This window comes from Lathamus discolor, chromosome 2 (genome assembly GCF_037157495.1).
Source record: "Lathamus discolor isolate bLatDis1 chromosome 2, bLatDis1.hap1, whole genome shotgun sequence".
NCBI classification, from domain to species: Eukaryota; Metazoa; Chordata; class Aves; order Psittaciformes; family Psittacidae; genus Lathamus; species Lathamus discolor.
This window is the reverse complement of record NC_088885.1, coordinates 104911395-104938379: the sequence shown is the minus strand read 5'-3', so window position 1 is coordinate 104938379 and position 26985 is coordinate 104911395. Positions and strand designations below refer to the sequence as shown.

Genomic DNA, 26985 nt, shown 5'->3' with positions numbered 1-26985 from the left:
GTCCTGTAACCATTTGTTGATTCATCAGATTTGACTGGCCCTTTCAAATCCTTATACAACTATACATTGTTTTTCTGAGCACCTCAGAAGAGTTCTGCCATTTCTTACAAACATGAATGAACTATAAAAATTACTGCAAAATTCTAAACAATTGAATCTTTGATCTGTCTACAGACGTTAATTCATATTTGCTTCTTAATTTGTTTAAAAATATAAAATATCACAGAATCTAATTTATTTTCTATAAAATGCAACTGGTTTCACCTAATTGCATTCTATATAGGAATTTTATTAAACACCAGTAACAGAGCTATGAAGTAGAAAAGAGATCCATCTTTTGTTAGAACCAATATTCAACTGAGGTCTTGGCTTCTGACGAAGAACATTCAACAGTAAATTTATTTTACCATATTAATTTTCTTTACATAGTGATTCACTGTTGGCTTGCAATTTCTTTTTTAATTAGTTTCTTGGCATGCATTAGGGTAAAACTTCCTTAATTTTATGCAGGATTTTTCTGCATACTTTTCTCCAAAAGTTTTTTTCTTGTTCCTGCTTTTAAATTGTAACTCTCAACCACAACTAGCTCTTCTAGTCAGGAGCTGGCAAAATCTGTGTTTATGTTCATAATATTTCAATTTGTCTTCATGTTTAGTTCTTTTTTATCCACATAGGCAGTATAAACCTGTCAGGCCTGTTCACATTTTATAGAGAGCTGGATGGAAGTTCATTAGACTTACACATAATGTCAGAGCCAAATATAAGAGAGAATTTTTAAAGTCATGAAGAGGAGAAGCCAGCATGTGGCATACAAGCCGCTACAGTCTTGTTCCAGCTCACCAGCAAGGCCCTTAGTATTGGCAGATTCATCTGAGTGGCAGCAAAACAGTATCTTCCAACAATCAGCAGTCAAAACATTCGTGCCAAACCCCAACAAAACAGTTGTACGCACAATCTATTCTTTTTAACGTCCTTCTTGTGTGTCTACCACAAGCAAAAATATTTTCTTTTGTCTTCCAATTTTCATTATTTTCATTATTTTTAACTCCCCCTTTCTCCCATGTAAATCTAGCTATGTTCATGGAATAATGAGACTCTCTAAGCAGAGGGAGCACGTGAACTCTTACAAGAAAACAAAAGAAAATGGTGAAATCATGTGTATGCAAGAAGGGAATTAATAATCTTGTTTTCATCATGTTCACCCTCTTTCATTACATTAGTGTATCTCTTCCAGAATTGCAATACATTATCTTCAGTCCAGTTCTTCATGGATCAGAGTACACACATGTAAGTTTTCATGACTTGGTTGTCAGACTGTCAGCCTCTGGGAGACTGAGGATGCCAGTTTTTATCCATGAAGAAAACTGTTTTTATTTGCCTTTTCTGCTACCTTGGTGGTTTTACAATGTATTGTGTGCCTTTCACTTTCTTTACAATGCTTAGTTTTTCCCTTCATCCTCCCCTCCATGTCCAGTGCTAATTACACGTTTCCAGAACTTCTACAAAGAGTTGCTCAAATAGGTCTACAACACCAGTGCCTGCTAGAGGCGTCTGTGAACATGCTCCAGGACAAAAAATGATCAGAATTGTTAGCTGGGTAAAAATTAGCAAATCCTAGGCTGCTGAAACCAGAAAGAAAGTCTGGAGCAAGGAAGACCTACCCTCAGTGGAGGAGGACCATGCTAGGAAGCATTTAAACAAACTGGTCAAACTGGATGTAAATTCATGGTTGCATTTATGAGTGCTGAGGGAGCTGGCTGGTGTCATTGAGGGGCTACTGTCTGTTACTTCTGAAAGGTAATGAGATTGGAAGAGGTTCTTGAAGACAGAAAGAGCAGATGTCTCTCCTGTCTTCAAGATGGGTAAGAAAAAGCATGGGAAATTACAAGCCAGTCAGCCTCACATCCATGTCTGTGAAAGTGGTGGAGGTCCTCCAAGAAATTATTTCCAAATACATGAAGGACAGGAAGGTGCTTAGGAATAGTCAGAATGGATTTACACAGGGGAAAACATGCTTAACCAACCTCATAACCTACAATGAAGTGACTGGGTTGGTAGACAAGTTATTGTGTGGTTTATCTTGACTTTACTAAGGCTTTTGGCAGTGTCTTATGTAATACCATCATAGACAAACTGACAAAGCATGGGTTAGATAAGTGGGCAGTGAGGTGGACTGAAAACTGGCTGAAAACTGGGGCCCAGAGGGTTGTGATCAGTGGCACAAAGTCTAGCTGGAGGCAATTTGCTGATGGTGTAACACATGGGTCAATACTGGAGGCAACCCTTTTTAAACAAGTTTGCTAATGACCTGAATAACTGAACAGAGTGCACCCTCAGCACATTTGTAGATGATACAGAACTGGGAGGAGCTGCTGATACGTATAGAGGGTTGTGTTGTCATCTAGAGGAACCTGGACAGGCTAGAGAATTGGGGTCAGAGGAATTGCATTAAGCTCAACAAGGGAGGAACAATCTCATGCAAGAGTATATAGCTGGGGGCCAACAGTCTGGAAAGCAGCTCTTCAGAAAATTGATCTTGGGGTTCCTGGTGGACACCAAGTGATCAATGAACCCTTGCAGCAAAGACGACATATGATAACCTGGGCTGCATTAAGGAGAACATTGACAGCAGGGGGAGGGAGGTGATCCTTCCTCTCTACTCAGCACTGATGAGGCCACATCTAGAGTATTGTGTCAATGAGCTCCGAGTTCCCCAGTACAAAAAAGATATGGACTTACTGGAAGAAAGATGATTAAGGGACTGGCACATTTTTCCTATGAGGAGATGCTGAGAGATCTGGGACTGCTCAACATGGAGAAGACTCAGGCGGACCTTATCACTTAATATAAGTACCTAGTGAGAGAGGATGAAGAAGAAGTTGCCAGAGTTTTATTAGTAGTGTAAATTGACTGTGCTCAAGAGGAAATGGGCAGAAACTAAAAGCAAGGAAATTTGATTGGCACAATAAAAATGTTGGGTTTTTTTTTGGTTGTGAGAGTGGTCAAACACTGGCACTGGCTGCCCAGAGAGGTTGTGGAGTCCGCATCTGAGATATTTAAAACCTGACAGGATGTGACCCTGAGCAACCTGATCGAGCTGACCCTGTTAGACTACATCCCCTAGTCCAAAATGGGAAGGACCAAAAGTTCTCTCCAACCTAAGTGATTTTGTGATTCTGTCAGATTTAGCAGGACTGCAGTCTGCACACACAAAGTCTGCTAAAAGCTTATGAAGAAAGAAAAAATCCCCACTAATTCTACCAATGTCCAAAGCAGAAAGTTTTACTCACAGAAAGGAACTCAATGGGAAGTGTATCAGAACTTGCCTGTAACATCAAGTTCCTTCCTACCTGCGGCAATTTCTTCTCGTCTTGTGGGTTGTGTCTGACTGACAAAATTGCGTTACAACACAGGAATGCTTTTACTCACTTCCTTCTTGGATTTTCAAGGTCTTTTAACATAGCACATAATCACAGTACTCCACAGCATATCGCAGCCTCAAGGCTGCATCAACTACATTTTTTTGCCTTCTCTGGTAAGGCGTGTCTTCAATCGCTCTTGAAAACTTCAAATGACGGAGACCGCATGATGTCCTCCAGGTAATATTTTTCTGCTTTTCATAAGACTTACTATAAGAAATTGTAACCAGTATTTGACCAATTTTTATTTTTTTTCTGTATTGACTGCATATTTTTCCTGTTCATTTAATGCTGGAGAATATATGATTTGCTTCCTTTTCCAAAAGTAATTTATGTGTTTGAAGGCTTAGCATGTTCATCCTTCAATATTTTAGGCTAACTTACAGCAATTCTTGCATTTTTTTCCTGATAAATCATTGTTTCTTGACGGCTGTTTCTTTATTCTGGGCTTTCTCTGGTTCACCCTGAAGACTATCCAAACTAGACACATAAATCCAGGAAACATACTATGAATTTTGAATGCAGCATAAGTAATTATTCCAGGTGGCTCATGGACTAAAATCTTATTAATAAAACTAAAATGACGTATATCCATGGTTTGAAATAGCAGGCGTATTGTTGTTTCTGTGCTGTGGACTGTGCATGTTTGTTTTGTTTGGTTTGTTTTAGTATCATAGAATCATAGAATAGTTAGGGTTAGCAAGGGCCTTAAGATCATTTAGTTCCATGACATGTGTTTTCCAGACTCTACCATTTGTAAACATCATTCATGTTACATTTGAATCCATTTCTCTTGCATACTAGTGGGCTCTCCCTTCTCCATGTTTAATCAGTATATTTGTTTTGTTATGGTCCCACTTCTTATTAAAACATTCAGCCTATTCTCATGAAACAGCCTTTGAGATACTGATAATTATGTTCTCAGTATTTTTATCCACTATTTTGGCACAGATGTTCCAATAGTCCAATCTAGGCTGGCTTTCTGAAGACAGTGGTTTGTAAAATGCTATCTAGGGTCTCCTTGAAGATAAGCATATGGCATTTAATGTGCCCTGTCTCTGAGGCTTTTTGAACTCTGCCTGTCCCTGTCCAGCCCTGGGGCTTCCTCAACTCTGCTGATTCTCTGGGACTCCACTGGGGCTACTAGCTACTTTCTCAGTGACAGTGCAGTAGCGCTGGTCTCCAGCTCCCCACAGACCTGTCCTGCCCAGCCATGGGCTCTACTCCATTAGGTCCACCTGCAGGCCCACCTCCCAGCCCAGCCTTGGCCAGTTCCTAGTCCACGGAAGTACCTGATGCCTGAAGCTGCCCCAGTGACCCCTGCCTGCCCTGCTCTGGGTGGGGTGGTGGGATGTGTCCTGGCTGTCAGTCCCTGCCCTGATGGACCTATGGGGACCCGCCATGGCTCATGGCCCCCATAGACCCACTGGCCTTCCTAAGGCCTTGATATGATGCTCTTTTTCTTTTCCTTTAAAGATTGGCACTTAGTACAACAGCTCTCAGCTTTGCAGTGGTAGTTCTTAAAGACCATAGTAATGGTTCTGAGACTGCCTTAGGCAATTTTTTTAAGTTTCTAGGAGTGAATTGTATCAGACACAGTTGACTGGAAAACACTTAATTTAGCATTCCCTAACCTTTTCTTTCTGTTTTTTTTTAATGACATTTTATCTTCTTCTGGTAGTTAACTATCTTCAAGTGAACATTTTTAACAAAGACTGTCACTAGAAACATTAAACATTTTGATCTCTGTCTTTGATCTTTGTGTCACCTGTCAAATGTTTCCCATCTCTTCTGAGTCACAGTGGATCAACATCACCAAGAAAGAAAAGGAGAAAAGTCTCTTAAAGCCAAATAGAAGCTTTAATAACCAGGCATTGTAGAATGAGGGGACTTCTTAATTGCTGTTTCACCAAAAGATATAGATTATGACTTACTTCTGGTGTCTTCACTGAGATTGGTTCTCCTTCTTCCCTTTCTTGTGTCAACCACTTGAAGAAAAGAGATACCAATGCCTAGATTTTATTTCTTAATTCTTTTTGAATTGTTCAGAATCTGCTTATTCACACTTAAAATATCACTGGCAACTCAAGGTATACACAAAGCCTTCTATAAACTGATTTAGCACTCAAGCTGTATCTAATACTTTGTCAGAACAAGAATCTGAAGTCAAAACAAAGTTTGATACAAAGTGATTTTTAATGGTTAATTGTCTGAAGAGTTTCGTGAGGGTCTGATCATCACAGAGAGGAAGATGGTACCACAAAAGCAAGAAGCAGAATTAATGAAACGAATAATATGGATTACCCAAGAAAAGAACAACACACTCTCTGAGCCTTTATTAGGTAAGAAGAATACTATGTATTTTAAACAATATCCACATTTCAAATTGAAACTGCGATCTCTTTCAATCATTTGAGAATCAAGGATAATCCTTGGACTGTAAATGTGTCTTTTTAACTTCTTGAGGAGGCTGCCTAGAAATTCACATAAATAAAACAAGTTGAAAAAAAGCAATTTTGAATTACCTTAGAGCTTTACAGAATATTTTTCACCATACACAGCTAAATCACATCTATTTCATGAGATGCTGGGGAAAAATAGTAAAAACTCTCATTAACATTCTGTATTTGAAAGCCGTATGTGTTTGTAATGATAGCAAATAAAAAGTTTAAATTAATGCCATCCAGAGGGACCTTGACACACTTGTAAGGTGGACTGATGCTGGCTTTAAGAAGTTTAATCAAGCCAAGTGCAAGGTCCTGCACCTGGGTCAGAGCAATCCCAGGCACAGCTACAGGCTGGGCAGAGAAGAGATTCAGAGCAGCCCTGCAGAGAAGGACTTGGGGGTGCTGGTCGATGAGAAAATGAACATGAGCTGGCTTCAGTGTGCGCTCACAGCCCAGAAAGCCAACCGTATCCTGGGCTGCATCAAAAGGAGCGTGACCAGCAGGTCGAAGGAGGTGATCCTGCCCCTGTGCTCTGCTCTTGTGAGACCTCACCTGGAGTATTGTGTGCAGTTCTGGTGTCCTCAACATAAAAAGGACATGGAACTGTTGAAACAAGTCCAGAGGAGGGCCACGAGGATGATCAGGGGACTGGAGCACCTCCCGTATGAAGACAGGCTGAGGAAGTTGGGGCTGTTCAGCCTGGAGAAAAGAAGGCTGCGTGGGGACCTCATAGCAGCCTTCCAGTATCTGAAGGGGGCTATAGAGATGCTGGGGATGGACTATTCATTAGGGACTGTAGTGTTAGGACAAGGGGTAATGGATTAAAACTTTAACAGGGGAAGTTTAGATTGGATACAAGGAAGAAATTCTTTCCTGTTAGGGTGGTGAGGCACTGGAAAGGGTTGCTGAGGGAGGTTGAGTGCTCCATCCCTGGCAGTGTTCAAGGCCAGGTTGGATGAAGCCCTGGGTGGGATGGTTTAGTGTGAGGTGTCCCTGCCCATGGCAGGGGGGTTGGAACTAGATGATCTTAAGGTCCTTTCCAACCCTAACTATTCTATGATTCTATGACTTCAATGTTAGGACAGAAATCAGTAAAATAAAAAGATTTCAAAGTCAAAACAGACACATTCCTTTGTTTTTCTTTTCTTTTTTAAAATACAACCTTAGCTCATTAAAGTGATTAATACAAGCCAGGCGTATTGCATTATTTGCAGCTCACAACCTTCTCAGGTCAATGAAGAGATGCAGAGCAGACTTAAGGTCAGAGTGTGTATACCATACAAACTTTTTGAAGATGTATCTGCTTGCATACAACAAGCCTATTCTCAGACAACAAGCCTATTCTCAGAGACTTTCTGTCACTTAGCTGGCGTGAATTTGCAAGGATAAATATAAAGCAACATATAGGCGTTTCCACTAGCTCTGGCTAGTCCTGTGTGCACTTGCATGTCACATGGTGGACTGTAATCTCCTACATTTAGTTTGGGGCTGTATTTGTTGCAGGTTCTGTGTGTATTAGCTCATGTAGCACTTACCAAACATAGTTCAGGATAAAATATGGGGATGGTACTTTAAACAGTGTTTTTTCTTCAGTAAGCTATTTTTACCCATTTTAAAGAATATTTTTGGTCTCCATCAGACAAACTGTTTTAATTACTCACAAGTATGTTCAATTCTGTCTATCAAGGGGAAAGATGTGATTAAATATGGTTTTACATGAGACAATGTGAAGAAATTAGAGGGACAAATAGGAGACACTCTGTCATGGTTTAAGCCCAGCTGGTAACTCAGAACCACACAGCCGGTCATGCACTCTCCTCTTCCCCCCTTGCCCCCAACAGGGTGGGGAGGAGAACTGAAAGAATGTAACTCCCACAGGTTGAGATAAGAACAGTCCAGTAACTAAGGTATAACACAAATCACTACTGCTACCACCAATAATAATAATGATAAAGGAAATAACAAGGGAAGAGAATACAGCCGCTCATCACCCACTGACTGATACCCAACCCGACCCGAGCAGTGATCTAGCCCTTCCGGGTAACTCCCCTTAGTTTGTATACTGGGTATGACGTGCTGTGGTATGGAATACCTCTTTGGCTAGTTTGGGTAAGGTGTCTGGTCTCTGCTTCCTCCTGGCTTCTTGTGCTCCTCTTCACTGGCTGAACATGAGACTGGAAAGCCCTTGATCAGAGTAAGCATTATTTAATAATAACTAAGTCAGCAATCTGTTATCAGCATTGTTCTCATTGTTCTACAGTTGGTCCATGGCAAGTCACTCTCCTCCAATAATCCTCTTTGTCTATTTGGACTATGTCTCCCATCCTTTTAAGCACATTATGTCAACAAAACTTTCCCAGTTCAAGATTCGTATTTTCTTTTTGAGGGCTTGAAAAGTTTTTCTTTCCCAAAACTCAGCTGCCTTATACATTTCCTGCCTGCATCTTGACCAATTTACGAATCTCTTTCGCCCTGGTCTGATAACTATCTGCTGATTATTTTTTATTTTGTTAAAATCTCATGTGAAGAAGACAAACTTTTTTATCTAAATAGTTTTCATTAAAAAATAGACCCTGCTTTGAGATGCAACCATCTTCTGATTGTTTGGTGTGTGCTTGCTGTCTGCCTTCTCTAAATTCAAGTTCTGTTGCTTGAATGTTCTTTTAATAAAACTTCCCATTGTTAAAAAAAAAAAAAAAGAAAACAAAAAAAAAAAAAAAAGAAAGAAAACGAAAGGATTGACTCAATGACTTTAAAACATGTATTTTGGCAACTTTTAAAATTAATGTTTCCAGATAGACATTTCATTTGCTGAAGATTTACAGGGCATTATAAAGCCATAATTGTGTAATAATTAGACAGTGCTATAAACTAAATAAATATCAACTGATTATTAAAAACATTCATTTTAATAACAGTGGTTAATCCTCCTGAATGTGTTTTTAATAATAGTTTTATACTTAATGTAGGATGAATGACTTATTAAAAGTAAATTTTATGTGTTTTATATTCTTCATGTTTGGCATTAGGCCATTAGCACTAATGGGATTTGAATGGTATTGAGCTCAGGATAGCCCCCCTGTACAAATGTAGGAACCTTAATTAAGTTTTTATTAAAATCTTCAATTAAACGCAATGCTAGAATATTAAGATATTTTTGCATATTGTTTAATGTCAGTTAGTTATTAAACATTTGCATAGGCTTTGGAAAATGGTCTCAAAGCAAGCTGATAGCTTAAATTTTGAAAAATGTTGATGATCAATTTTCTCATCTTGTGGGTAAAACTAGATTTTAATGGAAATTTTCTAGCTAGTTGTGATGCTGGAGTGGAACAGAGCCTTATGAACAAGTTAGCAAGTAACAGGCTTAACTTGCAGAGGGGAAGTACAATGAGTGCTGAAATGGCATAGACTGCAGTGGGAGTTACAAAGCAAAACCAGCTACTTTATACTGTGTATTACTAATAGCAGGCTAAGGAACACTAGGGCAATGAACTACTGAGGTCTAACCTAGTAAACCAGGTTGGTTTGTGCTAATATCAGTAAGCAAGTTACCATCATACTGTTTCTGTCTTATTTTTTATGCAGTCTGGATCACACTGACTGTCTTTGCATCACAAGGGATGTGAAGTAGCAATATTAAACTCTTTTAAAGAGTGAACTAAGACTGTGCAACTCACAGATGAAGAAGAATCCTTTTCATGTTTCTGTATGAGATATTTAAACTGAGGGCAACCAGTCAGCTGTACAGAGGCAAGAGACATACTCCCCTCTATGACAGACCACAATAGAGGTGTTAGAAAGAAAAATAAACTCAAACACTAAACGGTGTTTGTTACTCAGACCAGTTAAGTGAGAATAACATATACCATATTATTGTGTCATTAAACTAAAAAAGTACTCTACTTACTTGAATTAAGATGAATGCAAATAGAAAATAAACTACAGTATTATTTCTCTGAGGTACAAATATTCTACTTTTATCAAGGTTGTACTGGGAAGCTTAACTTAGCTTTACATGTGTGTGTCAAGATAAAGGGGTTAAGCCCTACAAATGCCTTCCACCACTGAGTTCAGAAAATGCCCCGATGGTATATCTTTTCAGATTTTTCCCAGAAAAATATGTTTTTAAACAAAAGTTGATACTAATACAAAATATCTTTTTAATGATGTTGAGCACACACTATTTATTTTCATTAACTTCAGAACATCATTACTTATCACAGATTGCGCAGATACTCAGCAGCCAAATCTATTTATCTATTTATACCACACTCATTAATATGTTACCTGATTTCCTCAGATTTTCCAAAGCATTTTGTGGGCAGTGGCCCCTCCTGAGGGTGAGTTCAGCCAGCGCTGCAATCCTCATTTGGACTCAACTCTGAAAAGCCATCAGTCCCCATAGATACACAGATGCTGCTGGACTGAGAATTCCTTTCTCTTTTCTAAGTGTCAGTCACAGTGCAAAGGAGGTATTTCAACTGCTTTGCACAGTGTAACCGGTAACAGTTCGGGTTTTCTCCTCTATTCCAATTTCTAGGATGCTTGCAAAGCTATGCAGCAGAGAATCCAGCTCTGCACATGCACATGCCCCTAAAATTTCTCAGTGAATAAGTGAAAATGTCTCTTGCTACAGCATTTAAAGTTGTCCTTTTGAGAATTAAAATGATTTGAAAATAGTAACATGCTACAGCTTAGGGACAAGTGTGTCCTCCAGCCTAGATGTCAGAGAGGGCAGTAGTTATGAAAACAGCTGCCGTCTGATGTTAGAGAGGGAGACTGTAGGTACTGTCTCTATAGGTACTCTAGGAAAGTGAAGTTTGCAAACAGACTTTGTGAAATTAACAATGTCAAACTAGACTCCATCTTAGAGGCCAAGATGTGCTTCTGTTTTCGCCAAAAAATCACAGAATGAAAAGAGAATTCTCAACCATCCTGAGTCTCTAATGAGACAGTTAGAATACTCTGTTGAAAGATTATAACCATAAAATATGAGACAACACCATGGTTTGGAGTAGAGAGTAAAGGAAATTCTGCATTATATTCCAGAAAAATCAATAATTTGATGAATAGAGTTGCTAAGAGACGTTAGTTGTTTGGTTGGTTGTTTCTTTCCCCCCCAAAGTTAGCAGGTAGGTGTCCTCGCTGTTCTTAAATCTGAACAATCCTAGTAGCTTTCCTCAGAGATTTTTTATTTTTTAAGACTGTTCTAATCTTCCTGTTACTCAACTGAGGACACAAGGAAACAGAAGGAAGTTGAATCTCAGACATCTTGCAAACCAAATGTCCTTCTACTAGTTCGGTGTGGGTTGTTCTTTTTGTTGTGTTTTTTTTTGTTTGTTTATTTTGGTTCTTTGTTTGTTGTTTTGTTTTTTTTTTTTCTTTAACATGGCATTGTTGAATCCTGTGCTGTTGGTCTTCCATTCTAGCTCATTTTGTAGATGGGAAAGTGTGACACAAAGTTGAAATGATACCGCATGACATATGAAACCCACACTAAATCTGGAAATGAAACAATGATCAGTTTTCTTCCTTCCATTATAGTCAAGATTTCGCCAGATTGAAAATGTAGTAACGTAACTGTTGAAATGGCTATACCACATTGAAAATCTACATCATAAATAGAATTAAACAACTGTACAGAGACAAAGGAGAGAATTTGACTAATTGGAACATGCTTCTTTCCTTTAGGATTTGACATAATCCTCAGTAATGTTGTTCGCTTTGAGTAAAAGGTGGACCCCTGCATTTTAAATGAAAAGAATAAATTAAAGGCAGCTATCAATCCAATTTTAAGTGAAAAATCCCAATGGAATAAAAATGCAAGGAAGAAAATTAAATGCAAGAGGGAAATTACAGCAGAATATTAAAATAGGAAAGAGGAGAATTAATAATGAGAAAAAATTAACTGAGATTTTTTTCTGTGGTATTCACTCATGTTTCCCTATTGATCACATCTTACGAGTACTTTTAGCTCTACCATGTCATGCATTAGGTGAAAGCAAGGCTTGGGACATGTTATTACTACTTATAACATCTGGTCTTTAGCACGTTCTTCTTTGATCAACAGTATGTCATGCGTTATAGTGAAGCAGATTGCATAGTTCATCCTTATTGAACCTTCACCCTCAGGACATCATGTGAAAGGCAAACTCCGTCTGCCTGAGAGAAACCAAAAATAATCTGAAATGTAGAAATTCACCGTGGTCATGACAAGAATTAATATTAAAAGAAGGCTTAGAAATTAAATCTTGCTACATTGGTAAAAGCAGATCAGGCTTTTTTCATAGATGGTGGTCTGAAAAATTTCCTCCATCTTGTGTAACTTTGTCTCCTATTTTTACAGCTTTTCAATGATGTGCATAGTTTATAGTACAACCTGAATCCAAGCATAACATGTGGCAATCTTGTTTCTGTGATTAGATAGCACCTCAATTACAGACATGTCAATCAACACTAACCAGAGCTTCCAAAAATGTAAGGACAGTTTCCTTTCTTTCTTTTCTTTGTTCAAAGTTAATTCTGAGGTTTTTATCTCAGAGTTGCAGAGGAAATACAGAGATAGGTGCAGCCCTGGAGTGAGCAAAAGCCCTGATGCCTCTGTACGCTCTGTGTGAGGACATATGGCAGGGGTGTGCGTGTCCCTCCTCACGTCAGATGGTGTCTCCTTAGTCCAGGCACAAGCCAGAGAGAAAGCCTGGGGCTTACTCTCCCTCCCTTGGTGTGCCCGTGCTGACACCATTTGCATGCCTGGTGCCGCACAGCAGTTCCTCCTGCTTCTCTGAACCTGGCCTGTGGGGTCAGAGTGCAGGAGAGGAGTAACACTTAGAAAGGGAAACAAATGGGAATGAAAGTCTTGCTTCACTGCAAAATATCAACCTCAACTGATCTGGTTTATTTTGTGTGTTGATATGTCAAGAATACTGACGTGTGAAGCAACGGGAAACACAAAAATTTTCACAGCATTGCAAGTTTATCAGCTGAGCTGCAGCACTTGCCAGTTTGAATGTTCTCAACCCATGTCAGTTCTTGGCACTTTGACTTAGATTAGCTTTTAATGAAATAGGAAAAAATTGTGCACATCAAAAAATACCTGGAAATTAACTGGTATATGAAAACATGATTATGTACCTTGTCTTGTCTGTACAACATAATGCAGTGTTAAACTGTTTCATGCTGAGCTTGTACTCTGTTGTGTACTGAACTTGGACTTAGTGAAGCCCAGCGAATTCTTCACACTAGGAGGATGACAATTTAGAAAGTTCTTTGCTTTTCCCACATATTCTTGAGCTGAAGCCTCTTGGATTTCCTACACTTTTCATCAGGCTCCTTAAATCACATTATTAAGTGAAATCAATACTTGACATAATTTACGTGAGGTCTAATTTGCCCTCAGATGTTTGCAGTCTTAAGCAAGTCTGTGGGAACTGTAAGGGAAAAGGAGGCACAAACTTACAGGATTACTCACTGTGTGTATTTCTGATATCTAAACCTCCTCTTCCTCCCCCCTTCCTCCTCTCCAGTGAATGATCCTTAAACTCAAGTGAACAAAAATCTCAGTGCAGAGTGAGATGTTTCTTTTGGATATGGGTTCCCATGAAGGCCACAAGTTAAAACTGTACTTTTCTGGTGAGATGATTATGTTCTCTTCCAGTAAATATGATTCAGTTATGAATTATTTCTATAACAGAAAAGAAAGTGATTAAAATACTTCAAGTGATAGCTTATGAATTTAAATGTTTTGCAAAACATTTGTATTAGAGGAAAAAAACCGCGATGAAATGTGATACAAGGTTGATTTCAGGGTGTTTCAGTGTAAGACTAAACTTTTTCACATGAGATTTTGCTATTCAATAGCTACATCAGAAATAAATGCTGTGTTTCATGTAAAGCTTATAAATATTTATATTACTGAAGCACAAATATAATTTATATTATTCTATATGGTCCAATTTTAATATGTTAAAGGAAATAGTACAGTGCTTGCATACTTCAAAAAGTTCAAATTACGGTGGGTAAAATGGATTAAACCAGAAATTATTTAAGATTTTTAGAAATTTCCTTGCAGCCATAAATGAGATGAAATACTTCTTTAGCAATAGGTCTAGGTTCCATGATATTGCGTTCATTTCCACAGAACCATATAAAGGGAAAAAAAAGGTAAGATTTAATCCTGAACACAAATAGCTATGACGGTAAGAAAGATGAACAAGATTTTGGTTCTATATTGTTCACTTCAAGTATGTTGAACATTTTCTTCCTTGATTGTTATGTTTAAAATGATGTTAGCAGAAGTAGCTGAAAAGGAATCATTTGTTTGATTAAATTCTGAATTAAGAAAAAGAAATCATGTCAGACTTCAGTGATAGCTTATGCACATGAAGTTGAAATGGAGCGGTTAGTAATCCCAATAATAATTCCAATAATTTCTCATTTCTTTATTTGTCAGTGGACCCGTAATGAGAACACTGTTTTTTCCTGTACTCATCTCTAGTAAATTAAGTTAAACAACAGATGCTGAACAGATGTTCTGATTATTTTAGTGACTTGATTTCTGGTTAGTTCCCAAGTTGTTTTATTTGACTAAGTGTTGCATCCCTCTTTCTATGACAGATAAAGTATCTGAACTCATCAAGACTGCAAACCTGATTAGCAGAAACAGATTTATAAAAATTTGATATGGTAGTTGGATCATATCACTTCTCTGTGGTTTTAAAAAGGCCTAATGGTAGTAGTAAACACTTCCACTTAAATGTAACATTCTAAGACCAAAGTTTCCTCATATTAATTTATGTGTTGCACTCTAATAAACACCAAATTTCTTTTCTTCAGATTTTCCTTTCTATCAAGGCCATAGAGACATTCTCAACTCATTATTGTGGTGATAATTTATTATTTGAACCACAGTACAAATTAGACACTCACCAGGGCTGCACAGGTTTAGACAGTCACTACTCAGAACAACTATGAGGTATTACCCTGTGATGAATACAACTTCAGTGCTGAGAGGTGAGTGTTAGCCTAAAAGTATTTAATGAAGCTTCTACGGCCCCATGAACACTTCATTCCCACTTCCCGAAATATAAATCTGCACCTCCTATTTAAGATTGCTTTTACTGTAACCTTTTTCCCTGCTAAATACCAGCAGCTCAGGGATGCCAGCTCCTGCAGCTGGAGACTTGTTGATTTCCTAAAAATTGGCTCTGCCATGGTGTGAACATCGGCAGAGCATTTATGTCTGGTCTGGTATCTTGGAGAAGCAGTGGTATATAATAGCATATTCTCGAGCAGCAGTTGCTCCAATCACACCAGCTTTGTCATTGTAGTTCAGGAAATACTAGTTCAAACAGGTCCCAGGCTTCATAAGCCTCCAACAGTGTAGAGTGTCAGGGCTTATTCAAGCTTGCTGTGTCCACATCTGGGTTTGGCCTGGTTTAGCAGCTTCAGAGAAGGGCAGTGCCTGTGGGCAATCTCTCACCCTGTGATCTGTGATATACCACCACCCTGACTGAGGCAGATGACAAACAGCAGCCCTTGAGGGAATGCAACTCTGCCACTCTCTGGCTTTAGCAGGGAGTCCCTCAGAGGAAAGCTAAAAATGTTTGAAAAGAAACCCAAGCAGGTCCTGAGACTGGGCAGGAAGAAAACCCTATCAATCACAGACATTGTACGCCTACCAGCAGAAATAGTAAGCAGCTAACAACTTGCGGCAAACCCCTCTTGCTGGCTTTTTGGGGAAAAATGAAAGCATCTGGGCCTTGTGACCCAAATAAACCCTGGAATTAGAGAAAAGGGAGAGAGATGGTGAATATTTTTTGTAACAATTTATAGTGTATTACTGATGAAGGTTTTTTTTTATTATTAACTTGGACTATGGTTGTCACTAACATTGTAATTGGACTAATGATTTTTATAGCCTCTTGATTAGGTCATTCACATTTAATTTACAGCAATAATAAATTCTTATCTCCATACACTTAAGATTTGCTTCCCTTTAACCGTAACAAGACTTTGGGTATTCAAGTACTCAAGGATACTCTTTTTGTGCAAGAATGCTTTCCTTGTCTGAGAGATGTGGATGCAGGCATGTTCATGCCATGACCATAGGCACTAGTGCACATTTGTTTTTCTCAAACAGTAGGGATTGACTTTTGCATGTTGCATGTTGTAAGTACAGCAGATTGAGAGGTCTATTTATGTATGTGGGCAGGGGAACCCCACACATGCCAGTAAATACTTATTAAAGCCAGTTGTGGGCTTTGACAAACATACAAAGATTTTTTTTTTTTTTTAAGGAAATTCCTATTTAAACAACTCTATCATAGGCATTCTTTCCCCCTAAACTCCTAAATATTGTTTAGAATGTCCTGTAATAATTTAACAACAATTACATATTTTTCAGCTTTTAAGCACACTATGTATTGGCTTATATATTTAATAGTCTCTATTTTACTTCATTTTCAACTATCGCCATTTCTGAAGCTCCTCTGTACATTGTTCAGGAGTTAATATGACTGTACATTAGTCCTTCATTAGTAAAAAGTAAAAACACTTTAAACTTGAACTTTAGATGTGGTAACACAGTTGAAAACAACAGTGAGTTGCAATTACAAAATGGTAGATTGAATCTGCGGTTCTTTTGATCTGGGACTGTTCCAAACCTTGTTCAGCTCTAAACATTACTAAGATAAAATACTGTAAAGGTAAATCTCTTGACACACACAGTCCTAAAATGAGCCACAGTTGTCAGTCAGCTGCTCTTAACTGCTCAGAGCCAAACAAAGCCAGAACATAAATGATGTTACAGTTTCTTAAAGAGAGTTTTTTCAGTTACCTTTACCTCTTTCAGACTCAGACCATCTGCGTCTATAAACTTCCATTTCTCCCTCTGGCCAGGGGCTGCTTTCCGAGCCTTAAAAGCAAATGGAAGGTTTGCAGCCACTAGTTCTGGCTGGGGGTTAGGTGGTTCCCTTCTCTTTTTACTTTCCTTACTGAATTATTATGACATTTCCTGTTCAAAATGTAAATTGTTAGGTTAGATGAACCAGTAAATACATAACAAAACAGAAGCCATGGTTATATTAGAAATACAATGAAAAAAGATCTCAGAAATTAAATTTAAATTAACCCCACATATTCACACTTAAGAATGAACTTTGGTTTCTCCCTATTATTAATTAAAGAAAGTATAGCTCAAATAAGCACAGAACTGTTCATGATCTGTTTCAGTGCTTGAGCTATTCTACACAAACAGCTAATAGAAAGCGTTACCATGTGGAAGGATCAACTGAATGAAGAGCCTTTCTTGCTGCAACAACACTAAGCTAGTTATTCAATTATGTGAAATTCAGGAAAGCACAGTGGATGTAACCATGGTTGCACAGCATTAAAATCCAACTCCACTGCTGGGTTCCAAGAGAAAATTTGGCACTTTCTCCGGTGCCAAACTGCTGTGTCACACACAGACAATAAGAGTACAAGTTAAGAAACAAAGTTCGTTAACTTATATGGAGAAAAAGAGAACAACTGAATTCAGTGGATTTTAACACCCAGTAGGTGATCAAAATCATTGAGAACACAAACCAGAGACAGATTTACTGAATCTGACGTGTGTCACATTCATGTTGTTTTGGCAGCAGCCATCTCCAGACTAACAGCTGAAATGCTGTCAGGAATTCTGGCAAATATCAGTGCATGGAAAATCGTTGGTTTAGCATGTGATATTCCTTTGTCTCAGCAGAGGAACATACTTTAACAGGATGGCCATTTATGGCATAGCAAAGGCAAATCAAGCAGAAACAACAGAGACTTTCCATTTTTTATTTATTTTTATTTTTATTTTTTTACTAAAGGATATTCCAGGGTAAGTGAAACCCTGATATTGTTCTTAGGTGAATACACCAATTAATTTTCTGCCATTTTCATGCTGTCACTCTGGTTTAATTTCACCTAACCTGCCAGGGATCTTAGCAGAGAAAATACAAGAAATAATGACTGATAAGGAGAAAAGGAAGCAGTGCTTTGGAAGCCCTTTCAAAAACCAGAAAGTATATGGTAATGACTCTTGGAGTTACCATTAAACTGATTGCCTCTGGGAAAGCATGTATCAATGAACAATTTTCTTCGTCTTAGCTACCATTTTTGAGGGAGGGAATTCCAGTGTTATTACTGCTCCCCTACTCAAACAAAGGCTAAAATCATGTTTTGCAGACAGTTTCCTTCTTGGATTGGTCATAATTATTGTTCTTACCCTATGACTGAGGGCACGAAAAAGCTAAAGCTGTTCTGTTAAATCAGACAGAAACAGGTGAATTAAGAACAGTAAAACCAGAACTTTTTCCTTTCCTACTCACAGTCACATCTATCTACATTAGCCAAACGGTAGATGAAGTGCGTGTAAAAGACAAAGAGCGAGCAAAAGAGCTTATTCTTCATGTGTGCATTTCCCGTGCATGGTTTTATTTTCAGCATCTTTATTTCAAAAACAAGATCCAAGACACAAGCAAACTAGACTTCAGAATAAAACCCACCTCCCCTTTAAGGAATGAATGTCCCAGAGAAGCAGAGAGACAAACACACAGGATTATGCATGTTCATGTAGCCTAAATCTCTGGTGCTCTTTCATTTTTCTCTTGGTGCCTGAAGAGTTGTTGTGATGACTCCACAGAGGTTGCAGCATCCTGCTGTGTTGTTTTTAGCTACACTGCAAACTGTGGTGGAATAAGCAGAAAAACTGTGCTGGTTTGAAGACTGCATAAACTAATTTTAGAACCAAGTTGTAAGGGAAAGATGAGTTTTACAGCAACAAGGTTGTGGCATTACACTACTCTAGCACCTACACACTACAATATTTCACAATTATTTTTACATAAAGTAAAACCTGGTTTGGTACTGACTAGGGGCACAGTAGAAAAGGAGATTGCTACAATAATTTTCAGTGAAACCTGGTAATTCTGAATTGGGAGAGGCCATTTTCACTTGTAAGAAAGAAATAAATACAGATCACAGAGTATGCCTCATGTGGTAGTAAACAAACGTACTGCTGTTTCAATTGGTGCTCCTCATTCTCCTCTTGCTATAAACTTTGTTTCTGAGCAGAAACAGAGAATCAGAGCAGAATCAGAGAGAGGTCTGAGAGCCTCAATCTAGATCTTTTGTTCCTTTAACTTCTTCCACTAAATTCCTCTTGCAGGGCAAATGGATGCTCACAGGGTCCTTTCAGTTTGCATGAAAAGATTTTACAGATATTTAAGCAGCTCAGAGGATATCAGAGGTTCCCCTCCAAAATATTGAATAGTACCTCCAAAGTACCTACAGTTCATGGTCTGACTGCTGAAAAGTAATTCCATATTCATTTATGTATCTTGCATGCCTGTTTATTTTTTCCAAAATAGCAATTTATGAAAACACCCAGAATGCATTTTAGAACAGATGCAAACAAACCCCACCTTTTTGTTGTGGTGTTTGTTGTCTGCTTCAATACTTATGTTTATATTTATTTAAAATATTTTTTTCAGATTAAGGAAAAAAAAGATGTTTGGGACTTGACTGGCAGCAAGTTTAATTCTCCAGAAGACATATCAGAAAAATAGCATTTCCACACTTTCCACACACCTAATCTCAAATATGTAAAATTCATTATTCATTTCGTAATGACTTGTGACAGTACCTGTCACATAGGAGCCTTATGTCAGATGTCCTAAATTCCTAGACTGCCCAGAAAAATGTAAAATGATGATTACCCACATATTTCTTCAGAACTAAGAGCATAATTTTTCAGAGCTTGCACTGAAGCCTGTGCTTCATAAACAGCATATTTCTGCATCTGCATCTCCTGCTCTGGGCAGATTTTGCTTCCACAGGCCATGGTTATCATGACATAACTGTCACTCTCCACAAACTGAATGTTTTCAAGCTACTGTAGTGGCAGTGTAAGCAAAAAGGTTTTGAAGGTAATAAAATACTGAATCTCCATTCATGTTATCCTAACTGCTTTATTATCATATAATATATTGTACAACATAATCAACTGCTTTTACACCTTTCAGTATTTTATGGCCTGTTACTTCATTTGTTCTTTGAAAACATTTTTATAATTTAATCATAAAATCAAATGACTGGTTCTCACAGACCTAGGAAAGATGTTTGCAGATAATTTTTTAATTAACAGTAATTAGCTGATGTTTGCATGGTGCTCTGCTGAAAACATACACGATGTGAATATTTTATCATGCTACCAGTGGGCTAACGTTGAGACTCTTTCTGGAGAACACTGAAAACTCTGACTTCAGATTATTATTTTTTTTTCCAAAGATTAGTGATATAAAACAGAGATAATTGGTCAAATAGCATTTTTAAATTTGCCCAAACAAGCTTCCATCATACATATAAATCAGGATTGAAGACTGGAGACAAGACATATGGCTGCTTTTGAAGAGAGATAAGTGCATGAGAATCTGAGTTTAAATTCGTCTGTTGCAAGACAACAACGAGAAACCTGGTGTTTTCAGTACCCTTGGATGCTGCAGCTCTGCTTGTTAATCCATGTCTCAGGAGAAACAGGGGCTTTCAGACTATAAGGTAAAACTCTTCACAGGCCAGCAGGGATCTTCTGAGTGAATTACACTCAGAGGATTTACAGTCTGGAACTTGCTTTTTGTCTTTGCAATTTTTTTTTTCATTGGATGGTATAAGTTCTCAAAGTTTTCTTTTAAGAGCTTATTAATACAGTGAAGGGCTTTTTATTAGCTAATGTACAAACTATTTATACTACTCAAATAGGATGTAGAAAATTGAGATTCATCCTCTCTGCCTGAGGACAGTCAAACCCACAAATCCTTGGGAAGGTACAGCTTCCATTCTGGAAGTTATTTTGCATGTTGATAAGACCATCTTCTGGAGTTATGTGTTGGCATACTAATAATTCAGAGCCTTCTGGAAGAGAAAAATGAGCAATTGAACAGCATCAACAGATGAAACTTGTATAACTAGTTTTTAGGAATTTACCAGGGAGGGAAGACAGCTGGTCTTGAGCAAACAGGAAAATTTTGCCTACCTATCCTGCACTATGGCACTAAACACTAGCTTATGGAGAAGAGCTGAAGTGACTTCTGTGCCTGCTTTCTGTGTTGTATATGTTGCTCACTCCAATAAACTGTGGTAAATATTTTCACAGCAGGCTCATCATGTCGAGCAGATTCCTGAGCATAAGAGAAGTACATTGCTACTTCATCTGTGAATCCTGAAATATGGAGTGCGAGATTTGTTCTGAGGTACCCAGCACAGCTATAGCTGAAGCGTGGCAAAGTCAAAGGGGTGTTGGGAGGTGCCTGGGCACCCTGCACGCATATCTGGAGCAACTCAATTTCATTGGTGAAATGAGTCTGCTCTGGCTGTGACTGTGATGTAGAGTTAGGTCTTGATCATGATCTCTGGTTCATCTTTAGCTGCTCTGCATATGTTTAACAAGTCTGGCTCTCTGGAGTGTGGTGCATTTGTAGCAGCTCTGATGTGGGTAGCAGAGACCTACTGCATTCTGTCTGCAGGGTCCCTCTTGGACTGGGAGCCTGTGATTTATTGCTGCAGCAATTTGATAAACTCCTGAGCATAACTCTAGGTAGCTGTAGGTAACCTGGTAACTTTTAATGGTAAATATCTATCGCATGTAGGTGTCTCTAGAGCAAGCATTATCTGAGCAGGGTTTCTCTGAGCAAGGTTGTAAATTTTGCTTGGAAGAACAGAATTTATTTCTTGGATCTTTTAGTTCTTTTCAGCCAAGTTTGGTATTTTATATTTTAAGGTGTTCTTAAGGGGAGGTTAGATTTTTCTTTCAGGTAACAGATCGATGTCTTGCTATTGTTCTGGTAAAGCTATAGAGTGTCAGTAGAACTGTGGGTGGCTAAACTGTGAGCCAAGAGTTATGCTTGAAAAGATATTTGATATCATCATTGGACATTTTACCCAGAAGATTCCTGTCTTTAAAAAGATTTTCCACGTTGCCTTATTTAATACACTGAAAGTTCTAATAGTAGTGAACTGGCAAATGAAACTAAAAAAGGAATTGAAGATGAAATCTTTTCTGTCAAGGAGCTGATCACTTGAGGCTTTAAAAATAAAAAGTATAATGTTCCAATCACAGGAAAGTGGCATAAAAGTTCAAATGCAATGCTATGGAAGCAAACATTTTGATTGTTCTACATAAAATAATCTCTGTCCTAGTTAAACTAATTATTGGCTGTATTTCTCAAATAGCTACCTAACTTCTGGGGTTTCTCATAGTCTTTTAGTAACCTTCCATGATTTTTCAATGTGTGGGATTCTTGATTCTTCATAAAATCCTGAAGTTTTTTTATATTTTTTGTCTTCTGGTATGGTAGCTATTCTGAAGTCTCATAATTAACAGTACCATATTGGTTAATTTTATATGTATATTTCACAGATATTGTAATGTCATTTCAAACTGTATAATTTTGCACAAATTATTTTAAACAATTTATTATTAGTATGACATTGCCTGGTTACTTCACAGCCACATAGTGATGTGTCTATTTTAATGTCTACTAAAGCTGCAAGCAAAACAGAAAGGAAGTATTGTCTCCTTGTTTATCTTGAAGTGTGATATAAAGAGGTTAAACAACCTTCCAAGACTGAGAGGCAGTTGTCATGTCAGCCTAAGTCCTCCCTCTTTGTTTTCCTGAACCATAAAAGTAGGAGCAAGAATGACCCACATGTATCTAATCTCTTGCATTTCCCAAGTGAAAACTTTGCTGATATCTTTTAAACAAAAAGAACTATCTCTAAAATGTGGAATTGCATTCAGTGCACTAAATTGTGCCATCCTCTCCAGGTTTAGGTTCCAGCATCTGATCCTTGATTCTTCTGGAGTTTGGTTCAAGACTGACATTTTTAGTGAGATGTTGTTCATAGAGTCTGGAAAAAATCAGCAGCTGAACCTACACTGTTTTTGTAAGAAAATAAGTTGAAATAGGATGGCCCAATGAAGTATTCATTAGTAAAAAGGGGTAAGTTATGATGGTTTATGCCTATGACAGCTACCTGTATGAATATTGCATTAACACATTTTTACAGCTATCACAGAGATTATAGGTAGCTGCTGATTAGACCTCCTGCAACACAGTGATTATGTTTTTAAAGCAGCAAGGATATCTTATGCCTGTGGTGGGCAATCACTATTTTCGATTTTTATCAGCTTTCAGGAGTAATCAAGTTACAGTTACCAAGTACTGTCTGCCTTGCTGACTCAGAGTTGCCTTCTATGCATTTTAATTATGTTATGATTCCCCAGGCTTCCTGGGGTGCCAAAAAGCCTTTTACTGAGTTTTCAGTGCCTGTTTTATTGGGTATGTCAGTTCAGTTTAAGTAGTCAGACACAGGCGCTTTTCACTTACATGCAGACCAACAGGTAGTAAAAGCGTTAATGAGCATAGATTTTAAGCTGTAGTCAGTAATGAGTGTAGAGTGCAAGAAAGGGCATAAAACTTTGCAGTAGTTAAGATTATTTTTATTCTTGGAATATTTTAATTTCAGAAGTTCAAAAATGCTTTTAAATTGACTTTTTCTTTTGTGTGGATTTAACTTTAATGTAGAGCTACATTTTTAAGTGGGTATAGAGGGGGTGGGCAGAAATGACATCTGAAGATGAAAATAAAAAGTAAATACCAATTATTTCAGTTTTATACCAGTCATAAAAATATAGCATAGCAGATGCTTCCATGACATCTTTTAAAAGTCGAGTGTTTATTGTCTGCATATGTTCAACATCGAGCATAATTCATTTTCCTCTGTTCATCTCAAATTAAGGGAAAAGTCAAGCATCAGCAACTCTACAGACAACAACAACAAGACTTACAAAATGTGAGAAAAGGCAGAATAAGATGAAACAAAAGGGGTAAGTATAAAAGAGATGTGGCAGGTTGAAAAAAATAGAGATAAGAATAAAAAGCTACATAAAATAAGTGGAGGAAAATGTAAGACATTGACTCGGGAAATGAAAAAACTCTTAAATGTGTCTCAGCTCTGTTGTGATGGGAACAAGTGACAGATATTTGCTTTTCTTTCTCCTTATGGTGTCAGGAAGGAGTTGTTGATATTTTGCTTTCACATTTTATTAGAATGGTTTGATCCTGAAATGATAGGATTTGCATAACAGAGGAAAACCAGCCAGATAAAGTTTTAGCTATTTGGGCAGAGAGAAAATTTTTTGAGCACTGCTACACAGTTTGAAACACCATCACCACTGGATTCAGGAGACTCATACCCCTCCTGGAATAGTGATTCTGCAAGTATTGCTGGATCCCTGACACTTACCACCAAAAAGTGACATGTAAGAACAGGCTTTACACCAGATTTTTAACTGTGTCTGAGCTAAATGGATTAGTTCCATGTAGAGGTGTAAGAGCTGGTGTTAAAAATCTGCCTATAAAGCTACAAAAGGTGCAGGTGATTCAATGATGGGACACAGAATGTGTACAGCATTGCACAAATGAGGTAGTTATTCTACAGATGATGTCCAAGGCCAAAGTACCATCTCCATACCAGTGCCCTGTGCTGTGTAATGTCCCTGCTCTTCTAGCTAGTGGGAAGAAAGTAGTGCTGCATTGTGTTGTATGGCCAGAGTTACTCTCATAGACAGAATTACTCCTGTGATTTGGCACTTCTCAGTGACTATAAATCTCCTTCTAGAGCATTAGGAGCTTGCACATGTACCTGGTGCAGTGCCCAGTTGCTTCAGGCTCTGAATTCAGCATGAATTCAGGTCTTTTTAGCTTTTTAGCATAACTTAACTCTTTGTCTTAGAACATAATTTCTTTCACTACTCTGCAAGAATGTCTTGGCTAGCCATAAAAAGAGGATGGAACATATGGAACTGAAGGGGTTTTTTTAGTGATATTGATGGACAGTTCACAACAGCCCATTTTACTATTTACTTCTCAATAGGAGGAAGCAAAGATGTGTGGGTGGATGTCAGTCAAGACTGTGGGCTTATCAGCTTGCCAGACTGCAATATGGTGCAGTGCTACTTTAGATTGCCTTAGATGAGCTTGTTCACATACCCAGGTTTTAGCCATGGCAGTGTGGGACAGAATGCCAGCCGCTTTTCTCCATAAAGCAGTGTGGTGGAACATCAGTGACTGAACTAGTACAGGGGAAGCATTGTGGCTGGACTGTGCTCTCCTCCAAACTCATGTAGGAATGTTTATGCTGCACTGCCAAGTAAACACACATCATAGAAAGCAGAATATCAGTAATAAGACTCAGTGAAATGGCAGCAGGAGCACTCAGGTGAAAAAGATGGATTTCACTTGAGCTAAGATTTTACTTGGTGGTCTGCTTGATTCCTAGTTAATAAGTCTCAACAAAAGCAAGTGGCTCTACTGGCATACTGTTCGGTAGCTCAGCAAGGACTAATGACTGAATGCATCTTGAACAGAGGGTTACCCACAGTTTGTTTTGCATATTAGGTTGTCCCTTCTGAAATAAGGTTGATGGAGCTTGGAAGATGCAGAGACTGATGCTGACAGGCTTGGGATTTACTCTGTGAAGAACCAGAACAGATTTTGTCTGCTCTGGATTGTTGCTCTTGTGACCTGTGTAGCAACAAATGAATGCAAGATTGACAGAAAGGAAAAAGGGACTAATTCATGATATTCAGCAGAGGCCTTGAACAAATACTGTGATACTGAAGTTGCCCTATTGCATTCATCCTTACAAAGAATTGTGTATTCAAAAGGTAAATACATGCAAAACTTCTGGGTCTGCCTGTATTACAAGCCATTTGTTTCATTCCCTTGCTAAATGTTTTAAAATAAGATTAAAGACTCTTTTTAAGATGACTTTTTACCAAGCTGATGTATAATTCCTTTCAGGGTGTTAAGTGCCTTGATATGCTTCCATGACAAGGGACTTTATAAATTAGATTGAATTATCCACAAACAATATAATTTGTAATAGAGAGGCAGTTTTGTCTCTTTGCTTATGCTTCACACTTTATATAAATGGAAATGTTTAACGCAAGCCAACTTCAATATCAGAATTCGGTATTTTGACACATCCTTTTAAGAGCATAAAGCTGTGCTTTTTTTCATGTTGGTTTAAACAATTGTCTCAAAGGTACTGCTGACATCAAAACCAGTTAATTTTGAGACCTGCATATGATCATCACATTTTATTTTGTGAAATATATTCTTGCTTCTTGTCTGGTGACACATCCATTCGTTTAGGATATGATGGCAACAACAGTGTGGCCAGTGCTTCAGTAACACTGAGTTCTATATTTACAGTTTCTAAGACCATTTTTCTTATTCAGAGGGTAACAGCATCTGATCTGATGAGACTTTCTCAATTGTTCCAGTTTTTAGAAGGCACTAGGTTAGTTTTTCAAGACAGATATCTCTACAGTCCTTGGAAACATGGATCTCCATTTTTTAGATGAAAGCTGACAGACAGACTTTACAATTATCTCTGTCAATAACATTAAATAAAACCAAACCAAAACCATAACCAAAGCCAAACAACAACAACAACAAAACAGTCCCCAAAAGCTTTTCCTTTCCCCATGTAACTAATAAAGATTCCTAACTGCTTTTCATTAGCATTAAGCTTTCTCCTGGGGTCAGTGTTCATCAGCGTCATTGTTCTGCAATATCCCAATTTGCTGTCTTATTCTGCCTTGGAAATGCGTTTTAGTGGTACCTGTAAGTAGTACTGGGAAAGAGAGTGAATGTATTTAGGGCTTATGACACTGTTAAAACGTCTTTTCTTATTTTTTACTGATAATGCAAAGAAGAGGAGAGCTTTTTAGCCTACAGACCAAAGACTGAGAATCTTAAAATCCACATATTATGGCATGAATTCCCATTTCTCTACTTCGCCGAAGTAAAAAGTTTGTATCATGTATTTAAGCAATGGCTCCTAAGGTTACAAATCTAAATACAGAACTAGTTGCTGTTTGGCTTATTTTTAAAGCAATAAACAGCCAGAACGTCCTTGAAAGTTAATTAAAAACTGCCAGGGTCCCAGCGTTTATGAAAACCAGGATGTTTACAGGAAATGTTTACATCTAATTTCTTGGTGAAAGGGGGAAGGGGCACTATAGC

The 26985-nt window shown here is 38.1% G+C and overlaps 1 long non-coding RNA gene across 2 annotated transcripts in view; it reads left to right on the top strand.

Annotated features, from left to right (window-relative positions):
• The window catches only part of LOC136009340 (uncharacterized), a 172425-nt gene extending 146866 nt beyond the window's left edge, over positions 1 to 25559 (top strand). For both annotated transcript variants that reach the window (XR_010610506.1, XR_010610508.1), the window contains 3 exons: positions 22716 to 22890; positions 23690 to 23777; positions 25351 to 25559. This is a non-coding gene — a long non-coding RNA (uncharacterized LOC136009340). The remainder of the gene's footprint in view (positions 1 to 22715; positions 22891 to 23689; positions 23778 to 25350) is intronic.
• Positions 25560 to 26985: the final 1426 nt, after the last annotated feature.